The 13273-nt window shown below is 42.5% G+C and overlaps 1 long non-coding RNA gene across 18 annotated transcripts; it reads right to left on the bottom strand.

Annotated features, from left to right (window-relative positions):
* Positions 1-2564: 2564 nt before the first annotated feature.
* On the bottom strand, positions 2565-9205 carry LOC136504955 (uncharacterized). Of its 18 annotated transcripts, none has more exons than XR_010771029.1 (8): positions 8861-9205; positions 8433-8729; positions 8118-8190; positions 7291-7407; positions 4937-5122; positions 4300-4594; positions 4185-4229; positions 2565-4073 (listed from the first exon to the last, which is right to left on the bottom strand). It is a non-coding gene; the product is annotated as an uncharacterized lncRNA (long non-coding RNA). The 18 variants fall into 18 exon arrangements; XR_010771032.1 differs by having other exon boundaries at positions 4185-4215; XR_010771031.1 differs by lacking the exon at positions 2565-4073 and having other exon boundaries at positions 4096-4215; positions 4300-4416; positions 4526-4594.
* Between the last annotated feature and the right edge of the window lie 4068 nt (positions 9206-13273).

Raw genomic sequence — 13273 nt, 5'->3', positions numbered from 1 at the left:
TATTCCCTTTCAATATTGTTACATGCTTCTTTGCGGCTTCAATAAATGTATCCACCTCTTCACGAAAACCTGCCTTGAACCTTAACGAACCATATATCCAAGAGTTCATGTACTCTATCTTTTACAATAACAACAAAACAAATATTAAAGGACTACTTATTCAGATATATATAAAAATAAAACAAATTAATAATTACTTGAGAATAATTGTATATACTTCAGATATATATGAATATAAATCTAATATAATTACATGAAGCATACAAACACACCATGGTAGAGGAAAATTAATTAATGGCCTATTTATCCATATCTAATTAAAATACATATTTATTGATTACAATAAACAATTTCAAAGACAACAATTAGGAACAATTATACTTTACCCAATATCTTTCATACAAACCCTAGTCCAATTTCATCAAACATAAATTTACAAAAACGAAATTAATAAAAGAACCAAACCCTGATCTAGATCCACATGCACATGAAACATCCATAAAACTAACTAATTATTTACTAAAATCAAGAAACATGACCAAATAAGGGTATGATCTTGTTCTCCTCCCTAATTTACCCTAGTACATTTAAAACTTAGGTCTAATTTGCTTCATAAGTAGCTCAAGCATCATAGAAGAGAGAGAAAAATAAAACTTTAATTACTCACTAACCAACCATTAAAACTTTTAAAAGTGTGGAATAATATTTTCTTACCTTCTACAACCTCTCCACCAAAGGATTTGAGACCAAAATCTTCCCCTTAGTAGAGCAATTTTTGGGAGGTGCCCAAGGCCTCCCCACCTTTCTTTCACGGGTTAGAGTGGGTGATCCGAGGAGAAAGAAGATGCTGCAGCTGGTTTATATGTGGGTCATTTGTAGGGACGACTGGTGATTGAGCCACCCCTATAAATCGGAGCAATATATACGGGGGCATTTGTAGGGGCGGTTCAATCACCAGCCGCCCCTACAAATAGCAACTCCAGGGGTGGCTGGTGATTGAGCCGCCCCTACAAATCAGACCTCATTTGTAGAGGCGGCTCGTATCACCAGCCGTCCCTGCTGTTCCATTTGTAGGGGCGACTGGTGTCTGGACACCCAAGCACGCCACTGTAGAGGCAGCTACATCACCAACCGCCCATACACAAAATTCGTTCCGTGACTAAAAATCGTTTTTTACGTAGTGAATTAGTCTAGGTTACTTAGACCACATAGAAGTTGAATAAACTTTAGTAACAACACATGTGTGGTATTTCAACACATGTGTACACGCATGCACACTTACATTACGAATACACGCACATCGTCACGTTTGCGCATAGATCTCGAGATTGACGAGAGTTGACATTCCACAATATTTCGTAATCTGATGCAGAGTTATGTTGGGCAGCTGACGTGTCAGCCAAAAAGTACTTTCAAAACCATTCAAGGAGCAAATTTGGTCTATCTTATTAAAAGTTAGAGGAGGTAAAAGGACCGGTTTTTATTTTAAGAGGGAGACGGAGACAAATAGGACAAATAGGTTGCCCTTTTGCCGTCAACTGGCCTGCTCTCGGCTGTAGCCCGTAGCGCAGCCTGCCGCAACTGCCTTTTCTCTTCTCATATATCATTGTAGCTGCTGCAGCGCCGCTGGATGCAGTCGAGCAGGCTGAATATATCTCTAGGAATTATGCCATATAAGATATATATTATATTATTATTATTATTATATATATATCCCTCAACTGCGAATAAATTGGAGCGATCTGAGGGCCTCTGGCACTGTTTAGGTTCCTATACTACCGGTAATAACACTGCATTAGACTGTCAGCCTGTTCGCTTGTTGGTTTCAGTCAGGACTTATCAGTCAGCCAATAGTGTTTTTCTCTCACACCAAACTAGCACCAGTCGGGCTTATCAGCCCTGAAATCAACCAGCGAACAGGCTCTCTGCATTGGAGGCCGACGATAGCCTCTGTGCCCGTTCTCCAACCTGCACGGCCCACGTGTCAGTGCTACAGCATCACGTGGAAAGCGGTAAAAAGCCACGCACTGCATCTCTCTGTTCCCACCTCCTTGCCCCCTCCGTCCTCGCTCCCCACCTCCATCCTCTGCTCCTCGTCCTCTTTGTCCGCTCCTGTTCCACGCCACGCCGCCCACCGTTTGTCAGATCGTCTCCGACGATGCTATAGTCGTCCTTCCTAGGGGTGCTTGGGCGGAGAGGGCTCCGCCCACCGTACACGCATCCGCATCGACTCCGCCGCCGCCGCACCGTCCTTCACAAGGTGGCCATTTTGCGTGGGCTGCATCGCTGCCGCTTCGCTCGTGCCTTGGCCCATTGCCCTTCCCAGTAGCAGTGGGGCGGGCGGGGCTCAAGCCCCCTACTACTGTTGTGTCCACGGAGCTCCCTCTGAGCCTCCCTAGAAGTTTCAGCCATAAAAGTCATGAAAGCTTTGCTACTCTAGCTCTCTATTGAGTTCAGCCCCCCCCCCCCCCCCCCCCCCCCCCCCCTATTCTACACGTAATAAAACGGTGCATCCGGTTCTCAAGATGCCAAGGGGTCTTAGTTGCAGTGCTCCTCCTCCTCAGCTACAGAGGAAGCCACCCACCACCCTTGATCCCCTCCCCTCCCCCTCTCGAGGAGCATACCTTTCCATTGCTATCTGCCATGGCTATGCCTCTGCTGGATTGTGTTCATGCTCTCCTCGCCCTCCTTGCTTCACCTTTGGCCATGCGGCTTTTTTTTGCAACTATTTTCTTGATCCATCTATTCAGTTAAGATGCCAGAGCTTTATTTTTCTCCTGTCATACCTCTATTGATTCTTGGAGAAGCCTACTATCTTTCAGAAGACTTAATTACATTCGCTCTCATTCCTGTATGTTGCTTTGTACTTCGAATTCACTACAGATTTAAGTGCTCTGTGCATATGAACATAATGTTTTCTTGGATGGGTCGTATATAGTCAAGTCACACTGTCAAGTGACAACTGTTCAGGTGATCAAAACATTTGCTGTTGTAAATCCTGTGATGAAGGTGACGTCTCATATTACTTGGTAATATGGGTTGATCATCTTGAAAGCTACACAACATATTCATGGATTTATATGTACAATTGATTTGTTTATTTAATCATGGGTCTACATATACTGCTGATCTATTTATTTATCATATAGCATTCCCTCCCTGGGTTATGTGAAATGTAATTTCCTGCAAGACTTGGCACTACACCCCTCTCCTATCTATGTTATTCTTTTTTGATGTGCCCACACCTTGGATTTTTGCAATGGATGCCATTTCTTAATTGCATGTTGTGCTTACCCAACTACAAGATCCAATGATGCAATTTTGTTTATTTCTAAGGCTAGCTCTTGCTTCTCTTCTTTTCTAGATTTTTTTATTGTCATAGCTCCTAATTGATTACGATACATAAAGAACGACCTCTCATGCTTCTTCCTGTTTCCCACATATTTATATGATTTGTTCATGGTTGACAACTTGACATGACAACCTTCAAGTTGCTAATTGTTTTGGTTTAATGGTTTAGGCAGTGAGTTCTATCTAATGCAGTTTCCTTCAAGGCTTCCACCACAACCCTCTCCTCCTATCTATATTCTTTTTTGTATGTGCCTTCCTTTTTTTTTTTTGCAAAGGATGGTGTTTGTCCATTGCATGCTGTGCAGGTTACCTGACTGTTCTGAGGCTCCCTCTCACATATCTTCTTTTTTACATATTTTTGTTGTCCCAACTCCTAAATGATAATGGAATGGAAAGCACATCTTCTCATGCCTCTTTCTACTTCCCACATATATATATTTATATGACTTATTAATGATTCAGATCACACCATACATGTTGCTAGCTGTTCATAGTTCAATGCTTTATGTAACCGAACTAAAATTTTTGCCAGCTACAATGCGCTCTCAGCCTTAGAATGGAATGAGAAGCCATGACCTTTGGTAAGTAAGTGCTGATCATTTTTATTTGCTCTGTTGTGCTTTTTTGAGTTTTTTGGGTTAAGGGGACATCCTTCCATGTGTTCATGCTTGATGGACTTCACATCTATACCTTCCAGTAATAAACTGCACATCTATGCATCTCTGAGAAGAAAACAAAGATAAAAACAGTGAACTTCACTTAGAAAATTACCTCTGTTGGTGATTGGTTCTTTGATATTGGATCAGTAGAATTACTCCTGTGGTATAGCTTACCTCCTTATCCTATACTGCAGTTTTCCCATACCTTTATTTTATTCACTAAAAACAATGGCCTCAGCATTGGCAAAATTGTGTGTAGTTAGTGAAAAGATATGTGACGCTCTTTCACCTATCTCAGGTTGCTGCCACTCCTTTGTACATTTCCCTTTTGCATCAGGATCTTCGGGACATTGAAGAGATTCTACACTCTGTCGTTGTGCAGATCGTCATACTTCGGAAACCTCTCCTAAGAAAAGGTGAAGAAGAATTTGAGCACTATCTGAACATTCCATGAGACCAGTTGACATTTTAACATTTGTTTAGGCCCAGCCATTGGAGAAGGCAATGAAATCAACCTTCAAAAGCAGTAACCCGATAGAAACTTCTGAGTGGGTGTATGTATCTTGGTAAACTTCCAACAATACCTTATATAGAAGATCCATGTCAGAATATAGTGAATAATTTTGCCTTTTCCCATAAAGAATGAGAGCACTATTTTTAGTTTATTGCTATATCATGTCTCAGATACTCTGTAGTTTGAGACCATATTTTAGTTTAATGCGATCCAATTGAGACTTTCTGATCACCGTGGATTTAATGCTGCTTAATTGCTTATTGGTATATGTTTTTCTTCGCTAATTGATATATACTTACCGCTGAAATGATATACTTAGTCTTCAATGGTATCAAATAAGCATGGTAATTTTTTACGAATATTCTCTTGCAGACAGTTCCATACAACAGCACCTCGAGGAAATTTTTATTACCTTACATAATGGGGCCATGCAGCCACCTAATCTTTAACGTGCAAAGCCGAAGCAGGAGCAGCGGAGCGTGCCACCAATCCACCATGCTAGTATATGTAAAGCCCAGTAAACTCGGACCTTTCAAGATGGTTTCAGCTTTGCAATAATGCATGGTCGGTGCCTCTAAATGGTGCAATAATGCATATGCTGGCCATAAAAACAAACGGAAGTATTAGGCCAAGTAAAATACAGTTATAAAAACAATGGGAATCATGGCTCAATATGATATATCATGTGCAACTAAATAAAATTCATTGTAAAATAGAAGAGAGGAGGTAAGGAAAATAAGAAAAGACATGCTAATCATAGTTGCAGTGGCCATGCTGGTTATTTATTTTGAGAAGCATTCATACCCTTGCAAAGTGGTGGCATAGTAAGAACTCATCCACATTTAAGCATTAGCTTACTGAGCCAAATATCACATATTTATTACGTGGATCCCCATAAAGGCAAGGGCACCTGTATCAATTTACATAGCACGGCAAAAACATATATCCTCTAAAAAAAGAAAATATGAGAAATCTAAGAACAATCCAATATATGTATATAATAGAGAGGGCACTGAGTAATTTAACAGGTCTACATAGAACCTAAATTGAGTTGGTAACACATCCAAATGCTAAACTATTAGTAGTAATCAAACACGATGCGTGCATGAACAGTAAAGAGGAAGAACACATAGTGTCAGCCGCCGCCGGTATAATCTAGCTGATGACCACAGGGACAGATACGTGGGAGTACAGCATGGAATAAAGCCTGAATCAAAACGAAAGATGAGAAGCGTGGGGAAATTACCAGGGGTTGGCAATGAGGAACACGAGGCAGGGGCGATGCTGGATCGGAGAACCTTCGAAGACGGACCGACAGACCAAGACGGAGCAAACGCGGTCCTGGCCCCCGGCGCGTGGAGCTGGCAAAGGATCCCACCTTCGGCACAAACTCAGGAAGGCCACAGGTGAGGGGACCCTGAGCACGGCGCCCGCGATACCTAGGGTTTCGGCGGATTGTGCGCTCGGGTCCTGCACGGGGACAGCGAGGCCCCGGCCGCTGCACGCGCAGCGCGCGGGTGGCGCCTCGCGCCGCCGGTAATGCCGCGAGGCGAGGAGGGACGCAGAGAGGGAGGAAGGGGCAGCGGCGGTCGTCGTGTCGGAGACGGCGCGACGCGAGACCCGAAGGAGAGAGCGATGGGGAGAGAGAGGAGGGGGCGACGAGAAGATTCAGGAAACAGAAGCAGAAGCTGAGTACTCCACGGGTCCTGCACGGGGAGTATATATATTTGCTTTTGTGGATTCGGCGGAGAAGCCGAGAAGAAACGATGAAAAAGGCGAATAAAGTAAGGAGAAGCATGAGGAGCCGCTTCTGACGAAATCTGATTCAAGAGATCTGGACCGTAGGACCTAAGATCGAATGGACAAAGGAATTCGGGGCGATGTGGACACCCTGAGAGACGGCCAAAATAACTTGCTTTGATATATTAGAATGTAAAGCCCAGTAAACTCGGACCCTTCAAGATGGTTTCAGCTTTGCAATAATGCATGGTCGGTGCCTCTAAATGATGGTTCAGCTTGGCAATAATGCATGATCGGAACCTCTAAATGGTGGTTTAGCTTGGCAATGCATGGTGCACCGGTGCAAAGACAAAAATGACCACTACTACAGAATTCCACTGTAGGGGCGGTTCTAGAGCCTCTGTAGGGGCGGCTGCGTCAGCCGCCCTTCCCAGGGTGTTCCTACAGACGGTGTCTCTGTAGGGGCGGTTTTCTGACCGCCCCTGCAGTGCCCTCTGTAGGGGCGGCTGGTGTTTTCAGCCGCCCCTACAGTGCCATCTGTAGGGGCGGCTGGTAATATCAGCCGCCCCTGTAGTGGACTTCTGTAAGGGCGGTTGTATCACCAGCCGCCCCTGTTGTGTGTATTTGTAAGGGCGGTTCAATCAAGAACCGCCCCTACAGTGGATTTTCCAGCAAAAAAATAAATAATTCAAATTCAAATCTGACCATATATATATATATATATATATATATATATATATATATATATAATTCAAATTCGAATCTGACCGCCACAAATATACATATATAGACAGTATATGTCGCAGTGAAATGAGTCTAAACATCGTACATAAATTTAGGGAGGATGATGGTCAGGCAAATGCAATGAATCGCAAAGAAATTAGGAAGAAGTGTTAAACATAATTTGAGTAGCATGTATAGAATCCCAATATGTGATCTCGCAAAGAACAACATTGGGTAATTAAAATGGCAAATTTTGTAAACAGACAGGAAAACATAAGTGCCTAAATCTGAGGACACACGAACCTAAACTGAGATGATGTACCCTGTTGGCATAAAGAGGAGTCTGAGTCTGCAACAGCACCATAAAAGAAGCCGTTCATTTTGCTATCATCCTGAGGCCATCTATGCAGATGAATAGACCTGTTGATAAGCTGAAGCATGAGTCCAAAACTATAGCGGAAAAAAAATCCAATTGAAGAACCACATTTGCAGTGTCGATTCATGGCTAGATAAGATAAATCCAGTAGACGATGCTCAGGTTTTTGTACAGTTTAATGTTTATTGACAGTTGCCGTCGACAGTTTAATGTTTTGTTCGGAACTACGTTGATTGTGATAGGAAGGCAAATGTTTTTTGTGAGATGAAACACTGCACTCCATGTTTAAACATCAGGGTAAGAATGGCATCTGCAGTGTAGGAAATGGAGGCCAAATTTTTTATGTAAAGCATCAACCTCTGCCACCTCATCTTTTCAGCAGAAGTAATAAACAGTAATGGCAAAATATTCCAGTGGGATAAGAACACCATTGGATCTGAATTCTACCAAACAATTGACATGGAACCATGAGATAATGAAGGAAAATAACACCCAAATTAGAAGTGTTTTAAGAAACAGAGACATGAATTTTGGAGGCATCTTGGAAAAAGGTGAGACCTAAAGCATGTCATCGTAGAGCACCAATTTATAACAAAAATAAAACAGGAAGGTACAGACGAACTAGGGCTGAAGAACAGCCGGAAACTAATAGAAATAGCAAGTATCCCAAATATAGCTCGCAGAATTTCTAAAACAATCGAACCTAAGAACCAATAGGTTGGGAAAAATACAGAGATCTGAGCATATGAGTTACCTCTTATAGAAATTGGAATGAATCACAGTTCATGAGGAGTCAATTTCATGTAGCACCTAAAGTTGCTCTTTCCCTGGACCAAGAGATAGAATGTATGAGAAAAATGAACTGTGAAGTGAGAAAGCAAGCAGCGTAATCGAAATTGACTGAATTATAACAAGCAAAACAGGAAGGTACAAACGAACTGGGGCCGAAGAACAGCCGGAAACTAATAGAAATAGTAGGTAGCCCAAATATGGCACGCATAATTTATGAAACAACTGAACCTAAGAACCAATAGGTCGGCAAAAGTATGGAGATCTGAGTATGAGTTACCTCTTATAGAAATCGCAATGAATCACAGTTCATGAGGAATCAATTACATATTGGTGTAGCACTTGAATCAGTAAGAAATATTGTGCAGGAATGAAATCCGTATGATAAATACGCGCATCAGATAGCAGTATGGAGGTTGTCCGAAGTTAGCATGTCTATGCGATCTTACCTGAGAAGAGGAAGCTGGGAAATCACTTAAAAATGAGGCACATGGTCAGATTAAGATGAAACCTGAAGGTGCGAGAGGGAGGGACATACAGAGCAATCCTCGAGAGCCGGCAGTGGAATGGGCGGCTCCTACACAGGAGAGGCGGCTTAGACTGCAGCGGCGCCCAATCAGTTGCGCAAAGGGAGAGACGGAGGGAGAGAGGATGTGGGGGCGGGGGGAGGCACGGGACGAAAGAGGAAAAGGAAGCAGGTGAGGTCACCTGCCTAGGGATCCGGTGCCCGAGATGAGCCGCTGCCACCGACAGAGAGGAAGAGACGACGCTGGGCCGGTCGCTGAGGAAGAGGCAGCCGGGGCCGCCTCGGCTGTGCCGCCGGGGTGCCGCTTGCGACGCAGGCGGGGTCGCTGGTGCAGGGTGCGGCCGGCGGGGCCGAAGCCGCTCCGTGCCGCTCGCGCTGGCCCGCGCCGACCGAGCCGCGCCGTGCCGCGGGGAGCGGGGTGGAGGGAAGGGGGCCGGCGGCGCGCCGGCCGCAGTAGGCGCCGTCGCCTCGCGGCCGCCGCCGCCTATGGAGGAAGGGGAGCTGCCGCTGTGTTTTTTTTGTTTTGTTTTTTTGGTGGGTGTCGGTGGATGTGGACAGAGGATAAGGGCGAGCGGAGAAAGCAGGAGGGGCGCAGCGGGTGCAGGAGCGTGGCGGGCATCCAGCGCATGGGGAGCAGGATCGGACGGGCACGGGCAGAGAACTGTGGATGAACAGGGATTTGGGTGAGGGAAAAAACTTTGAGACACCGTATGATCTCAAATGAAAATTTGATAAACATCAAAGTTGTAGAGGTCATGAATATCTACAACTTTTATTTTGGTTATCTTGTCATTTGACAAAATTTGAACCTTTCAAATTTGAAATTTTAAAAAATGACAAGTTCGAACCAAAATTTAAGACCCAAAATGATTTCAACATAAAAAGTGATGAATACCAAAGTTGTTCAACTCATTAATATCTACAACTTTTATTTTAGTCATCTTGTCATTTGAAAAAATTTAAACCTTTCAAATTTGAAATGTTGAAAAACGACAAGTTCGAACCAAAATTTGAGACCCAAATTGATTTCAACATAAAAAGTGATGAATACCAAAGTTGTTCAACTCATGAATATCTACAACTTTTATTTTGGTCATTTCTTCATTTGATAAATTCTTAGCACACATTGTTCACTAATCTTACACATGTCTCATATAGTTTATAAAACCTTACGAGAGATATGTCACATTTATGAACAATGTCGTTACCACTCTGTCATATGAAGAAATGATCAATACAAAAGTTGTAGATCTTGATAAGTTATTCAACTTTGGTATTTATCACTTTTTCAGCTGAAATCATTTGGGGAACCAAAATCTTGTCTGAAGTTGTATTTTTTTGAAATTCAAAATTTAAATTGCTCAAACTTTTTATATGTATATATTGACAAAACCAACAAAATAAATTGATAGAGAATGATTTTAGAAAATTTTAGGAAAAAAATCATCAGATTTGGAGTTAGTATGAGGAAGAAAAACTAGTTACAAAGTCGATCCGCAGATTAAAAAACGAAATCACACTGTTTACTATAATCATGTAAGGATCATCTAGAACAGTGTGATTTCTCTTTTTAATCTCTGGGTAAACTTTGTAACTAGTTGTTCTCCCTCGTACCAACTCCAAATGTGATGGTTTTTTTCGCTAAAACTTTCTAAAATCATGCTTCAGCATTTAAGTTTGATCAAACTTGGATGTGACAATGTTTTACACATTTTAAAATTTGAAATTTGACAAGTTCAAACTAAATTTTCAAACCCTAAATGATTTCAGATGTAAAAGTGATAAATACAAAAGTTGTTCAACTCATCAAGATCTACAACTTTATTTTGGTTATATTGTCATTTGACTAAATTTGAACCTTTCAAATTTGAAATTTTAAAAAATAACAAGTTCGAACCAAAATTTGAGACCCAAAATGATTTCAACATAAAAAGTGATAAATACCAAAGTTGTTAAACTCATTAATATCTACAGCTTTTATTTTAGTCATCTTGTCATTTGATAAAATTTGAACCTTTCAAATTGGAAATTTTGAAAAACGATAAGTTCGAACCAAAATTTGAGACCCAAATTGATTTCAACATAAAAAGCGATGAATACCAAAGTTGTTCAACTCATGAATATCTACAACTTTTATTTTGGTCATTTCTTCATTTGACAAATTCTTAGCACACATTGTTCACTAATCTTACACATGTCTCATAGTTTATAAAACCTTACGAGAGATGTGTCACATTTGTGAACAATGTCGTTACCACTTTGTCATATGAAGAAATGACCAATACAAAAGTTGTAGATCTTGATGAGTTATTCAACTATGGTATTTATCACTTTTTCAGCTGAAATCATTTGGGGAACCAAAATCTTGTCTGAAGTTGCATTTTTTTGAAATTCAAAATTTAAATTGCTCAAACTTTTCATATGTATATATTGACAAAACCAACAAAATAAATTGATAGAGAATGATTTTATAAAATTTTAGAAAAAAAATCATCAGATTTGGAGTTAGTATGAGGAAGAAAAACTAGTTACAAAGTTGATTCACAGATTAAAAAAAGAAATCACACTGTTCACTATGATCATGTAAGAATCATCTAGAACAGTGTGATTTCTCTTTTTAATCTGTGGGTAAATTTTTTAACTAGTTGTTCTCCCTCATACTAACTCCAAATATGATGGTTTTTTTTCCTAAAAATTTCTAAAATCATTCTTCAGCATTTAAGCTTGATCAAATTTGGATGTAACAATGTTTTACACATTTTAAAATTTGAAATTTGAAATTTGACAAGTTCAAATCAAAATTTCAAACCCTAAATGATTTCATATGTAAAAGTGATGAATACAAAAGTTGTTCAAAACTCATCAAGATCTACAACTTTTATTTTGGTCATCTTATCATTTAACTAAATTTAAACCTTTCAAATTTTGAAATTTGAAAAAAGACAAATGGGCACTGCAGGGGCGGCTGGTGATTAAGTCGCCCCTACAGATCAGACCTAACTGTAGGGGCGGCTCAGGTTACCAGCCGCCCCTACAGTGCCATCTGTAGAGGCGGCTGGGCTGCTGGGGCCCGAGGACGTCCACTGTAGGGCGCTTCCAACCCCAGCCGCCCCTACAGTAAAAATATCTCTGTCCCTGCTGTAAGAATCTGGCGTAGTGGACCGAACACAGGCACGGGCAACATCTATGGTAGATTACTCCTAGTCCAAGGTAGAGGTAGGGAAGGAACACATGCATTGTTTGAGGCGACCGTGGTCCCAGCTGCAGGCTCCCAGCTCCTGGGAACAAGCAACGCTATCTTGGGATAAGGCTTTGTACAGCGTCCGGTCATATGCATGCCATCTTGGGATTTGGGAAGAAGGCGCAACAGCATGTCAGCATACGTGATCCACGTGGGACATGCATGCACAGCACATGTAAAATCTCTCAAGCTTGCTTCAAGTATACTACTAATTTATACTGTGTATGTATATATAGGAGTATTAATTAGTTGTAAGTATCGCAGCATATAGTCCTCCCGTTCGGTACGCTGGCTGGGCTGGCTGGTGCTGGGCTTATCAGCCCAGCCGTTCGGCAGCCCAGCACCAGTCAGCCCCAGCCGAACGGCTGGGCTTATATCCATTGCGGACTCATGTCCGTCACTTTCTCCCCTTCCTCCCGTCGCTCGCGGTGGCTAGGGTTCCCCACTGACGCGCCGCTCCTCGCCTTCGTGCCGCGCAAGTACGGGCAGTAGCCTGCGCCGCGTCAACTGCCGCCGTCGGTGGCCCCTAGATCCGGGCTCGGCCGCCTCTGTACTCCGTCCTCCTCGGCGGGGCTACGGTGAAAGTGTCGTCGTCCTCTTCCCCCACCCCGGCTCCGTCGACGACGACTTCGGCCAGCGAGGTAACCCGGATCCCACGCCTCCGTCATCTCACCTGGCCGCCTCTGAGTCGCAGCCGGTTGTCTTGTAGGTTGAGCTCCGCGCGGCTAGGGTTTCCCCCACTCTCGCCGGCCTCGGTGACAGTGGGCTCGGCCTTCCTCCCCGGACCCCGCCTCCATCAACGGCGACTCCTTCCACCACGGTAAGCCCCCTCCAACCCGACGCCGCGCACTTTGTCCCCGCCGGATCTGAGATCCAACATGTAGTCATGTCTCTTTTTGATGTATTATTACCACAACTAAGTTCGATCTCTTCCCCTTGCTTTTTTATACCTGCTAAGTATTCTATAGAATGCAGGTTTAAACTCCTTATCAGTACTGTGCCTCCTGTGTCACTGTGTGCTTGCAAAGTATTAGTTGAGTGCTAGAACTACTGTGTTCAGTCACTACCAGCATTCCATATGATTCCATTTCATTGAAGTGCTATTTATTTGAACAATATTTGTGCTATTTTACTATATCAGTAGGAGATAACATATATTTCAAACTGGACCTGATTTAATGAGTTTATTCTATACTTGTATATTGAATGCTAAGTATGGAGTGTTACAACTCTTGGTTTTCATTGCATTCAGCATTCAGTTGGTTCATCCAAGTGTCGCCGGCATTCAGTTGTCTTTAGTAGGTGACTTAGGTGATAACTGACAACTAGAAAATCCTTTGCATGTTCATGAATT

The sequence above is a fragment of the Miscanthus floridulus genome, chromosome 14 (assembly GCF_019320115.1).
Source record: "Miscanthus floridulus cultivar M001 chromosome 14, ASM1932011v1, whole genome shotgun sequence".
Classification (NCBI taxonomy): Eukaryota; Viridiplantae; Streptophyta; class Magnoliopsida; order Poales; family Poaceae; genus Miscanthus; species Miscanthus floridulus.
The sequence above is the reverse complement of the archived record's forward strand: the minus strand, read 5'-3'. Positions and strand labels throughout refer to the sequence as shown.